This window comes from Aethalodelphis obliquidens, unplaced genomic scaffold (assembly GCF_003676395.1).
Source record: "Aethalodelphis obliquidens isolate GAN/ISIS:26980383/991018 unplaced genomic scaffold, ASM367639v1 scaffold5, whole genome shotgun sequence".
NCBI lineage: Eukaryota > Metazoa > Chordata > Mammalia > Artiodactyla > Delphinidae > Aethalodelphis > Aethalodelphis obliquidens.
The window spans coordinates 77,772,174-77,784,606 of NW_020837949.1; the positions used below are offsets into that span (position 1 = coordinate 77,772,174).

The following is a 12,433-nucleotide window of genomic DNA, read 5'->3' on the forward strand; positions in this document are numbered from 1 at the left end:
CCCCCCCCCCCCCCCCCGTGTCCTCAAGTCCATTCTCTAGTAGGTCTGTGTCTTTATTCCCGCCTTGCCCCTAGGTTCTTCATGACCATTATTTTTTAAAAATTTTATTTATTTATTTTTGCTGTGTTGGGTCTTCGTTTCTGTGCGACGGCTTTCTCTAGTTGTGGCAAGCGGGGGCCACTCTTCATCACAGTGCGCAGTCCTCTCACTATCGTGGCCTCTCTTGTTGCGGAGCACAGGCTCCAGACGCGCAGGCTCAGTAGTTGTGGCTCACGGGTCTAGTTGCTCCACGGCATGTGGGATCCTCCCAGACGAGGGCTCGAACCTGTGTCCCCTGCATTAGCAGGCAGATTCTCAACCACTGCGCCACCAGGGAAGCCCCATTTTATTTTTTTGATTCCATATATATGTGTTAGCATATGGTATTTGTTTTTTGTTTTTTTTTCATTTCATATGACAGACTCTAGGTCCATCCACCTCACTAGAAATAACTCAATTTCGTTTCTTTTTATGGCTGAGTAATATTCCATTGTATATATATGCCACATCTTCTTTATCCATTCATCTGTCGATGGACATTTACCTGGCTATGGTAAATAGAGCTGCAATGAACATTGTGGTACATGTCTCTTTTTGACTTATGGTTTTCTCTGGGTATATGCCCAGTAGTGGGATTGCTGGGTCATATGGTAGTTCTATTTGTAGTTTTTTAAGGAACCTCCATACTGTTCTCCATAGTGGCTGTATCAATTTACATTCCCACCAGCAGTGCAAGAGGGTTCCCTTTTCTCTACACCCTCTCCAGCATTTACTGTATGTAGATTTTTTGATGATGGCTATTCTGACTGGTATGAGATGATATCTCATTGTAGTTTTGATTTGCATTTCTCTAATGATTAATGATGTTGAGCATTCTTTCATGTGTTTGTTGGTAATCTGTATATCTTCTTTGGAGAAATGTCTGTTTAGGTCTTCTGCCCATTTTTGGATTGGGTTGTTTGTTTTTTTGATATTGAGCTGCATGAGCTGCTTGTAAATTTTGAAGACTAATCCTTTGTCAGTTGCTTCATTTGCAAATATTTTCTCCCATTCTGAGGGTTGTCTTTTCGTCTTGTGTATGGTTTCCTTTGCTGTGTAAAAGCTTTTGAGTTTCATTAGGTCCCATTTGTTTATTTTTGGTTTTATTTCCATTTCTCTAGGAGGTGGGTCAAAAGGATCTTGCTGTGATTTGTGCCATAGAGTGTTCTGCCTATATTTTCCTCTAAGAGTTCGATAGTGTCTAGCCTTACATTTAGGTCTTTAATCCATTTTGATCCATTTTTGTGTATGGTGTTAGGGAGTGTTCTAATTTCATTCTTTCGCATGTAGCTGTCCAGTTTTCCCAGCACCACTTATTGAAGAGGCTGTCTTTTCTCCATTGTATATTCCTGCCTCCTTTAGCAAAGATAAGGTGACCATATGTGCCTAGGTTTATCTCTGGGGTTTCTATCCTGTTCCATTGATCTATATTTCTGTTTTTGTGCCAGTACCATACTGTCTTGATTACTGTAGCTATGTAGTATAGCCTGAAGTCAGGGAGCCTGGTTCCTCCAGCTCCGTTTTTCGTTCTCAAGATTGCTTTGGCTATTCGGGGTCTTCTGTGTTTCCACACAAATTGTGAAATTTTTTGTTCTACTTCTGTGAAAAATGCCATTGGTAGTTTGATAGGGATTGCATTGAATCTGTAGATTGCTTCGGGTAGTAGTCATTTTCATAATGTTGATTCTTCCACTCCAAGGACATGGTATACCTCTCCATCTATTTGTATCATCTTTAATTTCTTTCATCAGTGTCTTATAGTTTTCTGCATACAGGTCTTTGGTCTTCTTAGGTAGGTTTATTCCTAGGTATATTGTTCTTTGTGTTGCAATTGTAAATGAGAGTGTTTCCTTAATTTCTTTTTCAGATTTTTCATCATTAGTGTATAGGAATGCCAGAGATTTCTGTGCATTAATTTTGTATCCTGCTATTTACCAAATTCATGGATTAGCTCTAGTAGTTCTCTGGTAGCATCTTTAGGATTCTCTATGTATAGTGTCATGTCATCTGCAAACAGTGACAGTTTTACTTCTTCTTTTTCGGTTTGAATTCCTTTTATTTCCTTTTCTTCTCTGATTGCTGTGGCTAAAACTTCCAAAACAATGTTGAATAATAGTGGTGAGAGTGAGCAACCTTGTCTTGTTCCTGATCTTAGTGGAAATGGTTTCAGTTTTTCACTATTGAGAATGGTGTTGGCTGTGGGTTTGTCATATATGACCTTTATTATGTTGAGGTAAGTTCCCTCTATGCCTACTTTCCTGAGGGTTTTTATCATAAATGGGTGTTGAATTTTGTCAAAAGTTTTTTTTTGCATCTTTTGAGATGATCATATGGTTTTTATCCTTCAGTTTGTTAATATGGTGTATCACATTGATTGATTTGCGTATATTGAAGAATCCTTGCATTCCTGGGATAAACCCCACTTGATCATGGTGTATAATACTTTTAATATGCTGTTGGATTCTGTTTGCTAGTATTTTGTTGAGGATTTTTGCATCTATATTCATCAGTGATATTGGCCTGTAGTTTTCTTTCTTCGTGACATCTTTGTCTAGTTTTGGTATCAGGGTGATGGTGCTTTTGTAGAATGAGTATGGGAGTGTTCCTCCCTCTGCTATATTTTGGAAGAGTTTGAGAAGGATAGGTGTTAGCTCTTCTGTAAATGTTTGATAGAATTGCCTGTGAAGCCATCTGATCCTGGGCTTTTGTGTGTTGCAAGATTTTTAATCACAGTCTTAATTTCAGTGCTTGTGATTGGTCTGTTTATATTTTCTATTTCTTCCTGGTTCAGTCTCCAAAGGTTGTGCTTTTCTAAGAATTTGTCCATTTCTTCCAGATTGTCCATTTTATTGGCATAGAGTTGCTTGTAGTAATCTCTCATGATCTTTTGTATTTCTGCAGTGTCAGTTGTTACTTGTCCTTTTTCATTTCTAATTCTATTGATTTGGGTCTTCTTCCCTTTTTTTTTTGATGAGTCTGGCTAATGGTTTATCAATTTTGTTTATCTTCTCAAAGAACCAGCTTTTAGATTTATTGATCTTTGCTATCATTTCCTTTATTTCTTTTTCATTTATTTCTGATCTGATCTTTATGATTTCTTTCCTTCTGCTAACTTTGGGTTTTTTTGTTCTTCTTTCTCTAATTGCTTTAGGTGTAAGGTTAGGTTGTTTATTTGAGATGTTTCTTGTTTCTTAAAGTAGGTTTGTATTGCTATAAGCTTTCCTCTTAGAATTGCTTTTGCTGCATCCCATAGGTTTTGGGTTGTCGTGTTTTCATTGCCATTTGTTTCTAGGTATTTTTTGGTTTCCTCTTTGATTTCTTCAGTGATCTCTTCGTTATTAAGTAGCTTATTGTTTAGCCTCCCTGTGTTTGTATTTTTTACAGATTTTTTTCCTGTAATCGATGTCTAGTCTCATAGTGTTGTGGTCGGAAAAGATACTTGATACAATTTCAATTTTCTTAAATTTACCAAGGTTTGATTTGTGACCCAAGGTATGATCTACCCTGGAGAATGTTCCATGAGCACTTGAGAAGAAAGTGTATTCTGCTGTTTTTGGATGGAATGTCCTATAAGTATCAATTAACTCCATCTTGTTTAATGTATCATTTAAAGCTTGTTTCCTTATTTATTTTCATTTTGGGTGAACTGTCCATTGGTAAAAGTGTGGTGTTAAAGTCCCCTACTATGATTGTGTTACTGTCGATTTCCCCTTTTATGGCTGTTAGTATTTGCCTTATGTATTGAGGTGTTCCTATGTTGGGTGCATAAATATTTACAATGGTTATATCTTCTTCTTGGATTGATTCCTTGATCATGATGCAGTGTCCTTCTTTGTCACTTGTAATAGTCTTTATTTAGAGAACATTACTTTTCAAAGTAGGGAAGAATATTTACCTTGTGATAGTAATGGAATGATTAAATATAGCTTTTATAAGAATGGACATACTGTAGTGTTAGGAGCTTGGTTGGAGGGAAAGAGTTGGCATAAGAAAGCTAGAACTCTCAACTTCTATAAACAGGAATTCAGTGGAAATGTCTGAAAATGATGTTTTAAAAGGTAGTAGTACATACATATTATTTCTATATATGAAAATAATAGAAAATAAACTACTAAATGTGTTAATATGGGGTCTAGATTAGAGGTGGACAGAGGATGGGAGAAGAGACAGATAGGCTTATATATGCCTTTTAACTTTACCTTTTGGTATGTATATACTTAACTTCGATTAATATAATTAATTTAAAAAGTAATATTGTTATAAAATATTGTTTTTTAAAGTTATTCTCACAACTCTTTGCTCTGTACATTAACTTGTGGTGATCTTATCTTGAGGAATTATTTGGTCTTGTCATATTTGTCTTGCTATTTAGAATCAGTAAAAGATGGTGTATTAAGGTATGGCTTTCCTAAGTTTTTAAAAAATTAAATACACATACTAGATTGAAAACAAACTCCTATTCACTTGTGACATGGTGTTTTGATTTTAAATATACCTTGAAATTTGAAAAAGGAGAAATTCTCAATACTTTGAAGGGAATTAAGAAAATAATTGTCAAAATAGAATCTGTCTTTCCCAGAATTACCCTCTGAGGCAGTTTATTCTGTTATTGAATTACCCTCTGAGGCAGTTTATTCTGTTATTGAATTGTTCTTCTGGAAATGTATCAGTTATTTATAATGTTAGCCATTTTATAGCTCAGTAGGAAAATTTATCATGGCCAAGCTTTTGAGAATTTAAAACAATTCATTCTTACTCAAAGTAAGAATTTAAAAGGCACCCATAATCGTAAATTATGAATCTCACATGTGATGGATTGTATAAAGCGTCTACTGTTGAAAGCTAGCCAAAGAAGAAGAAACCTGTGATTTAAATGCATGGATGTAGATGAAAATGCGATGGTGTAAAATTACTACACTCCTATTTCACATCCTGTCCTGGCAAGAATGTAGCTTGATGAGTAATAGGCTTTATTTGTTCCTAATTTATGTTTCCCTATGTGGCATCATCTGATTTATTATTGATATAGATAATGTTCTGTCTAAGACCTAATGAACAGAATGATTTCCAACATTCCATTGCAGATGAGCAAATAAAGAGTTTCATTGTTTTTTCTTTCTGATTTGAACTTGTATTTGCAAGGTTAGGGTTAGACTTTTCACCTAGGAAAATATAACGATAATACGCCTATAATTTAGTCTTTTGTCGGGAGTTTAGCTTTGAATAACATTCTTTATATATTTGATATTGTTTGAGCAGTTAGCTATGGAGACTAAAGATACTTAAATAGAGAATAAGGGGTATGTTTGATAGGTGGAAGTGAGCCAACTTGGTGACCAAGGTCTTTTCATATGATCTCAAACCTCAGAAAACCAATTGAAAGTCAGGTAGGGCCAATTTAAGATGAGTTCACTTTCGAAACGTTAAATCCAAGAAAGAATTCTTCCCTTGCCTCAGACCAAAAGCGGGAGAGACAAATACAGGTTCACAGAGAGCCAAAGGGACTCAGTGAGCCACAGCATTAGTGACTAATTTTCATTTTGGGATGAGCAGTTTGCTCCCTTTACTCAATTCCGGACCCAAACTGAGAACAGGCTTTGCGGGTTGGGGGATGGTAAGGGTGTTTTGGTAGCCAAAACATTTATGGGAACTATGGGACGAAGGAGTTCCATAGAAAGAATCTTGGGAGCCTAACGGTTGGCATGGAAGCCCAGGGAATTCAGAGATCAAGGGGGAGAAACTGAATTTATGGGGAAGGCAGGAAAAAAAACTCCTTTCCTTCTTTATTTAGACAGTTTTGCAGAGAACACACTGGAGATGTGACTGTATTCAAGAACCCTCAGAACAGCCCTACTGATATAATGGCTATTTCCTTGAGGAAAAAGAGGGGGTAGGTGGGGCAAGAATTTGTGCTTTTGTGCTGAATATTCTGAGATGGTAGGGAAAGGTGACAGGTATTTTTTTTGGGGGGGGGGTTGTTTTTTGTTTGTTTTGCTTTGTTTTTTTTTGGCAAGTGCTGAGTCCTAACCACTGGCCCACCAGGGAATCCCCAAGGTGACAGGGTTTTGATCTGGATTCATTGTTGGCTGTAAGCTTTCTCTGCTGAGAAATTCTACTGGAAATTGACTTTTCTCAAAGCTGATGTTATTTTTACCCCATGAAATTCTGCCTTTAATAACTTTGATTTTCTTCTTTAAAAAAAGATCTTCCTGTGAAGTGTTCTTTAAAGGATGTGGGAAGCCATTTTTTAGCTCTGTAGTCTTCTCGTGAGAGAGATTGTCAACTCCACCCAGTTTAGAATTTCTGGCAATAAACGCAGGAATTCAAGGGTTTGGGATTTTATTCATTTAACAGTGAAACATTGAGGAAGTCTATGCTGCTTAATCCTAAATTTATTAGATTCAATGTGACTGACCACTCCTTTCCTCTCTGGGGTAGCGAGCAAGACTGTAGAGCATCAGGTCAAATGTTTCTTCAGGCTGAATGAACAATTATATGAAGGGACACTAAAAGGGAGTTACAAAGAATTCTTTTCAGAACAAGCATTTATTTCAAATAGGAGCAGGGACGGTGGGATCTTCAGCCTTGCCCTCACGTGGAGGGGCATGTGGCTGTAGGTGAGGGGATTCATTGCTGCTGTATTTTGCCACGAAGAGAAAACTGGTTTCGTGAAGCCCACTTAACCATTCTGGGCCTCACTGAATTGGTAACAGAGGAGTCAAACAGGTTTATTGAGAAGTTCTCCCTTTAGCTCTAATTGCCGCATACCGTATTTCTGTTCTTCCCAAAGGTTAGAGACTACCTGCTCCAAAGAACAGAGCAATGGCCTGGAGTAAATAGATGAATGACAGTGTGTTACTCGATACGTTGTCCGTTTTAACAAAGTTCAGTGTTAGGTTCTAATGCCCTAGAACTCCAGGGTTGGAAGGTGATCAGAGACCATTTAGTTTCTCAACCCACTGTATTGGCGAGAATTGTGTTATTTGGCCTTTGCTAATGGAGACAGAGAGAGGAAGTCCTTTCTATTTTACTATTAAAAATATTTAGCAGTCTACTACTTTAAGTACTGTTGTCCTTTGTCACAAGTATATTCTTGGGACTTCCCTGATGGTCCAGTGGTTAAGACTCGGTGCTCCCAATGCACGGAATTAACCCCAGGGCATGGGTTTGATCCCTGGTCGGGGAGCTAAGGTCCTGCATCCCGCAAGCCACAAGGTGTGGCCTAAATAAATAAATAACTAGATAAATAAAGTCTCCAGCCACTGGAAAAAAAAATGTGTATTCTCATTTTTGTTGTGGATGAGCATTTTCTCTCCTCTAGGCTATGAGGTCAATGAGAGTGGAACTCGTTATCAGTCGTTGGAGCATGCGCACAGTACCTGGCGATCTTAGATGAGTCAGTTGTTTGCTTTCAAAAATCTAGTTTTGTGAGGGTAGAGACTTACTTTGTTGTGTTAGAAATGAGAAATTATTCTAAATATGTTATTAACTGTATGTGGGAGACATACAATTTACCTGTGACTTCTGGTAAGATATCAGGGGATGTTGATGAACTCTGGACATACTCTTCAGCAATGCACACATACGTACAAATATAGGAAAATACCATGCTGTTTATAGGAGTTTTGAACCTCAGAACCATCCCGTTGCTCTGCCGTGGTTTGTTTGTTTATTTATTTATTTATTTTTTGCGGTACGCCGGCCTCTCGCTTTTGTGGCCTCTCCCGTTGCGGAGCACAGGCTCCGGACGCGCAGACTCAGCGGCCACGGCTCACGGGCCCAGCTGCTCCGCGGCATGTGGGATCTTCCCGGACCGGGCCACGAACCCGCGTCCCCTGCATCAGCAGGCGGACTCTCAACCACTGCGCCACCAGGGAAGCCCTGCCGTGGTTTATTGATCATGGATTATGAACATCTGGTCTGTGTCGACATTCAATTAAAATCCATCATGTGCATGATTTCCATAGTTCAACTAGTGGAGTAAGAGATGAATCATAACTTCGCTGCATTTATTTCAGAAATAATCAGCTGTAGATTTTTCAAGAATGTACTGAGAACAAGAGTGGGAATTTGAGGGCCTGGGTGATTGAGTGAGATTACAAACTGAGAACAAGGTGATAGGACAATGAATTGCTAAAAGAACGGCTAGAAGGAGTGATTATGGTAGTTTCGGTCAAAGGTTTAGGTAGATAGAACAAAGAATGCATTTAGGACCTAGAAGTCTGAGGAAAGGTGGGGCTGGCTAAGTAAGTACAGAGCAGGCCCTATCTGAATGGCATTTGTGAAGCCATTCACCCCACTACCAAAGGGGGAAAAAAAACAAGACGGAGTTTCTGTTCAAAAGGATTATAAACTGTGGACAATCTTAAAAATCACGTGCCTGAGACTTGCCAGTTTAAGAAAAGAAAAAGTAAAGCTTTGAAATATATTGCCAAATTATTAGTCTTTAACTTGCATGAGTTTGCAGCCTGCACAGCTAGCATCCATATCTGGTTCCTGAAACCCTTGGAGTGTATCAGCTTTAGGTGTTAAGATTCAGACTCGGGATTTAACTTTTTTTTTCTAGGCTGGATGATCCCGTGGAAACAAAAATGACTTTGCTTGGTTTGGCAGAAATGCAAGAAAGATAAACTGTTTGGGGAAGAGGGAACCTGTTCCAATCCCTGTCCCAAGGTCTTTTCAAAATGTGTGCATCAGCCTGAGAAATTTTCATATGTAATGCCTAAGTCTTGTTATTTAGTTTGGCTACAAAGCATCTGGGAAGCATGCTTTAATCATTCTGATGCTAACATTGTTACAAGGCAACGTTAAATCATTTTGAAGTGATAATGCTTCAGGTTAGTCACTATTTTTGCAGCTGTTTTTCCTTGTCAAATTTGTCTGAAACTAAAACCAATAGAATTAATTATGGTAAAAGAAAATAAAGCAAATGATGACCTCAACTTTATTTTTCTCACTGTTTGCGTAGAGACGGAAAATGAGATGCAAGATTCTTAAATGTTGTCCTCTTCCCGTTAGCACTGCCATAATTCAGGGACTCACCACGTTTCAGAAACTTCTGGGGAGCGTCTCTGCCCCCATCTTTCCTGATTCTCATCCATCCTGAGCACTGCAGCCAGACTTATTTTTGTAATATTCAGCTATGGTCTCTGTCACGTTTCCTGCACAAAATACTTTAGTGGCTTTCAGTTACCTACATAATACCCGACCTCCGCAGCCTGCCATCTTACGCCCTCATTACCTGGAGGCATCCTCACTTCTCACTGCCCCTGCCTCTTCTCTCTGTTCCAGCATACTGAACTACTGCAATTCCCCAAATGTATTAAAGTGCTTGATTTGTCTCAGACTCTGAGATACGTGCTGGGGTTTCCAAGATAAGTAAGGCCTGGTCTTGGCCCTGAAGGAACTCATACCCCATAGTAGGAGATAGCATTAAACATGCAGTACGTAAGTATAATATACGATGGTGTGTACCCTTGTACATTCTAGCACTCTTCTGCTTGGAATAAACTTTTCTTTATGTTTTTCCTGTAAAGCTTCTGTCTGTCCTTCAAGACTGTTCACAAGTATCACCTCCTTTTGTAAGGCGATGCACAATTAATTACTTGAAAGATTTGTTAACATTTTGTATACACTTGTATTATAATTTATTGTGCTTATGTTGTATTGTCTATGCATATGTTGTACTGTCTGCATATCTATTTGCACAGGGCTCTGTGAGCTCCTTGATGGTAGGACTCAGCCATTCCACAACCTTAAGCAGCATGTTCAATACTTAACACGTACTAGAAGCTTATAAATATTTGTGGACAGAGTAGCTTTTTAATGTTATTCAAATATTATTTTAAAAAACATAGAGCTGTTCTAATCTTCATAAGTCAGATTTAATGGAAGATGAGATAATACTCTTTAATAGAACTTATTTGGCCCAAACCGGAGTTTAATATTCAAAGTAACAGTTAATGTTTTTTGAACTTTTCCTATTTTCAAGGCATTGTTCTAAGAACTTTATATAAATTACCTCCTTTAATCATCATGAGAATTACTTTATAGATGAGAAAACCAAGGCACAGAGAGTTTTAATTTGTTGTCCTCGATCACACAGCCAGAGTTGCAAAACTAGGATATGATGCAGCTGATCTGGGCCTAAAGCTCACACTCTTGCTTATTAGGCTTAGCCATGTTTCATTTTGTAATTAACATTGCAATGCATAGTTCAAAATAGTTGATTATAATCTATGGACACTTGAAATAGTATGGATTTATAACCTAAAACCTACTTTCCTCTATTAGTTGGGTCAAGATATCCTCTTGGAAATCCCTTTACATACTTCCATTTTGCCCATTTCATTCTTAGTTAAACAAGGGGAAATCCCATGGAAGATACAGAATTGCCTGATTGAATAAAGGTTTGTGTGAAATGTTTTCTCTTTTTAAGGCTTTAGATCGTATCTGTCTTGTCTGTTCTCTTGGTTCCATTCTTTTCCCTTCTGTTCTACTTTGCAATCAATATGCAATATTTACTGGATATCAGCCCTGCAAAAATAGGCTTATTACTACATTTGAAGATGCTAAAATATATTATCCCATTGTGTCTTTGGTCTGAAAAACGCTTAATGTTTTATTTAACTTTAGTAGAAAAATAATTCGTGTAGAGTTAAGACTTCGATCCAGGGTGCACAAAGCATGATTCATAAATATTAATAAGACATTTATGTTTGGTAAAGCCACACTCACTTGAGAATTCAAGTAGTATCGTGTCTTCTTCAGCATATGACCTTATAGTTTGTCAAAACTAAGACAAAAAATCTATCTCAGTGACTAAAAGAAGTAACATTTAATTATTGTAAATTAGAAAAGTAGAGTGACAGGAATTCTCAAAAACATCAAATAGTAATAAAGCCCACAGTTGATGGATGGAATATATAGGCTTTAAATTTAAGGGACTCAAATATCCATTTTACAGAGATTGAAAACTGCCATTACACATTTCGGAAGCATCTTGATGCCTGTTTCTAAGACATCGTCTCTTTTTACTTTTCTCATTAATTGATAATGAATTGCTTGAACATAATGATTTAGTTTTAAAGTCCAGTAACATAATGGACTTTAATAAAAGTGATGAGTGATATTATTATCTTATTGGTATTTAATAGTCTAGGATTGTAGAAAATGAGAGGGTATGTTTTGTACTTGGGGTGAAACATATTGAAAAGATTTGGGCTCCTGTAAACTCAGACCTAAATTTATTTATTTATTTTGTTTGGTTTTATTTTTGGTTTTTGTTTTTTTTGGCCATGCCACATGGCTTGCGGGATCTTAGTTCCTTGACCAGAGATTGAACCTGTGCCCTCAGCAGTGGGACCGTGGAGTCCTAACCACTAAGCCTCAGACCTAAATTTAAATAGGAATCTGTTCATATCACAATTATAACCGAAACAAAGAATTAGGCCTGGTAACAAACGAAAGATAAACGGAGACTGGGATTGAGGTTATATTATCACCTTTGCCACCATAGTTTTGTGACTTTAGGGCATGTGGCTTCATCTTGATGGAATTAAACACCTCCATTTATAAAATCATGAATTTGCATTAATTGATTTTTAAGGTCCCTTCTTGCTTTATAATTCTGATTCCATCACTGGTTCAGGATCACATCTCCTTCAGAATCCATTGCTTCTCTGTTTACATCTTGCTGTATATGTGAAATAGGCACCGTGTAATCTTCCAGACATGGGGTCAATCTGGACACTATCAAAAGTAGAAGGGAGAAAAAATGCCTGAGATTTATCACACACTTAGTTTGCTGCTTACTTTGCATACATTGATAATTTGATCAGTTTGCAAATCTTGCTGTAGTTGGTAGATGCTTTAATTTATAACTTAAGAAGTCAGGGACTTCCCTGGTGGCGCAGTGGTTAAGACTCCGCCTGCCAATGCAGGAGACACAGGTTTGAACCCTGGTCCGGGAAGATCCCACGTTCCGTGGAGCAACTAAGCCCGTGCACCACGACTACCTGGACACCGCAATGAAGAGTAGCCCCCGCTTACCTGCCGCAACTAGAGAAAGCCCATGTGCAGCAATGAAGACCCAGTGCAGCCAAAAATAGATAAATAGATTTACTTTAAAAAAGGTATTTAAAAAAAAGGTAAAACAGCATTGTGAGAAATTTTGCATTTATTGCTTTTGTGTTAACATGTTTTATATTCATTTTTGATAATAAGATAAACATGTCAATAAAATACAAATATAAGTTCCATCTCTTGCTAAATGAGTATGTGCTAAAAACTGTATATTGTTTTCATATATCTAAATTGGAGCTTTCATGCTGTGTATATGCATTTACAAAGTGGA

The 12,433-nt window shown here is 37.6% G+C and overlaps 1 protein-coding gene across 4 annotated transcripts in view; it reads left to right on the forward strand.

The window, feature by feature from the left end:
• Positions 1–12,433, forward strand: part of SEMA3D (semaphorin 3D) — a 209,297-nt gene that overhangs the window by 84,409 nt on the left and 112,455 nt on the right. The gene's annotated exons all lie outside the window — the stretch shown is intronic.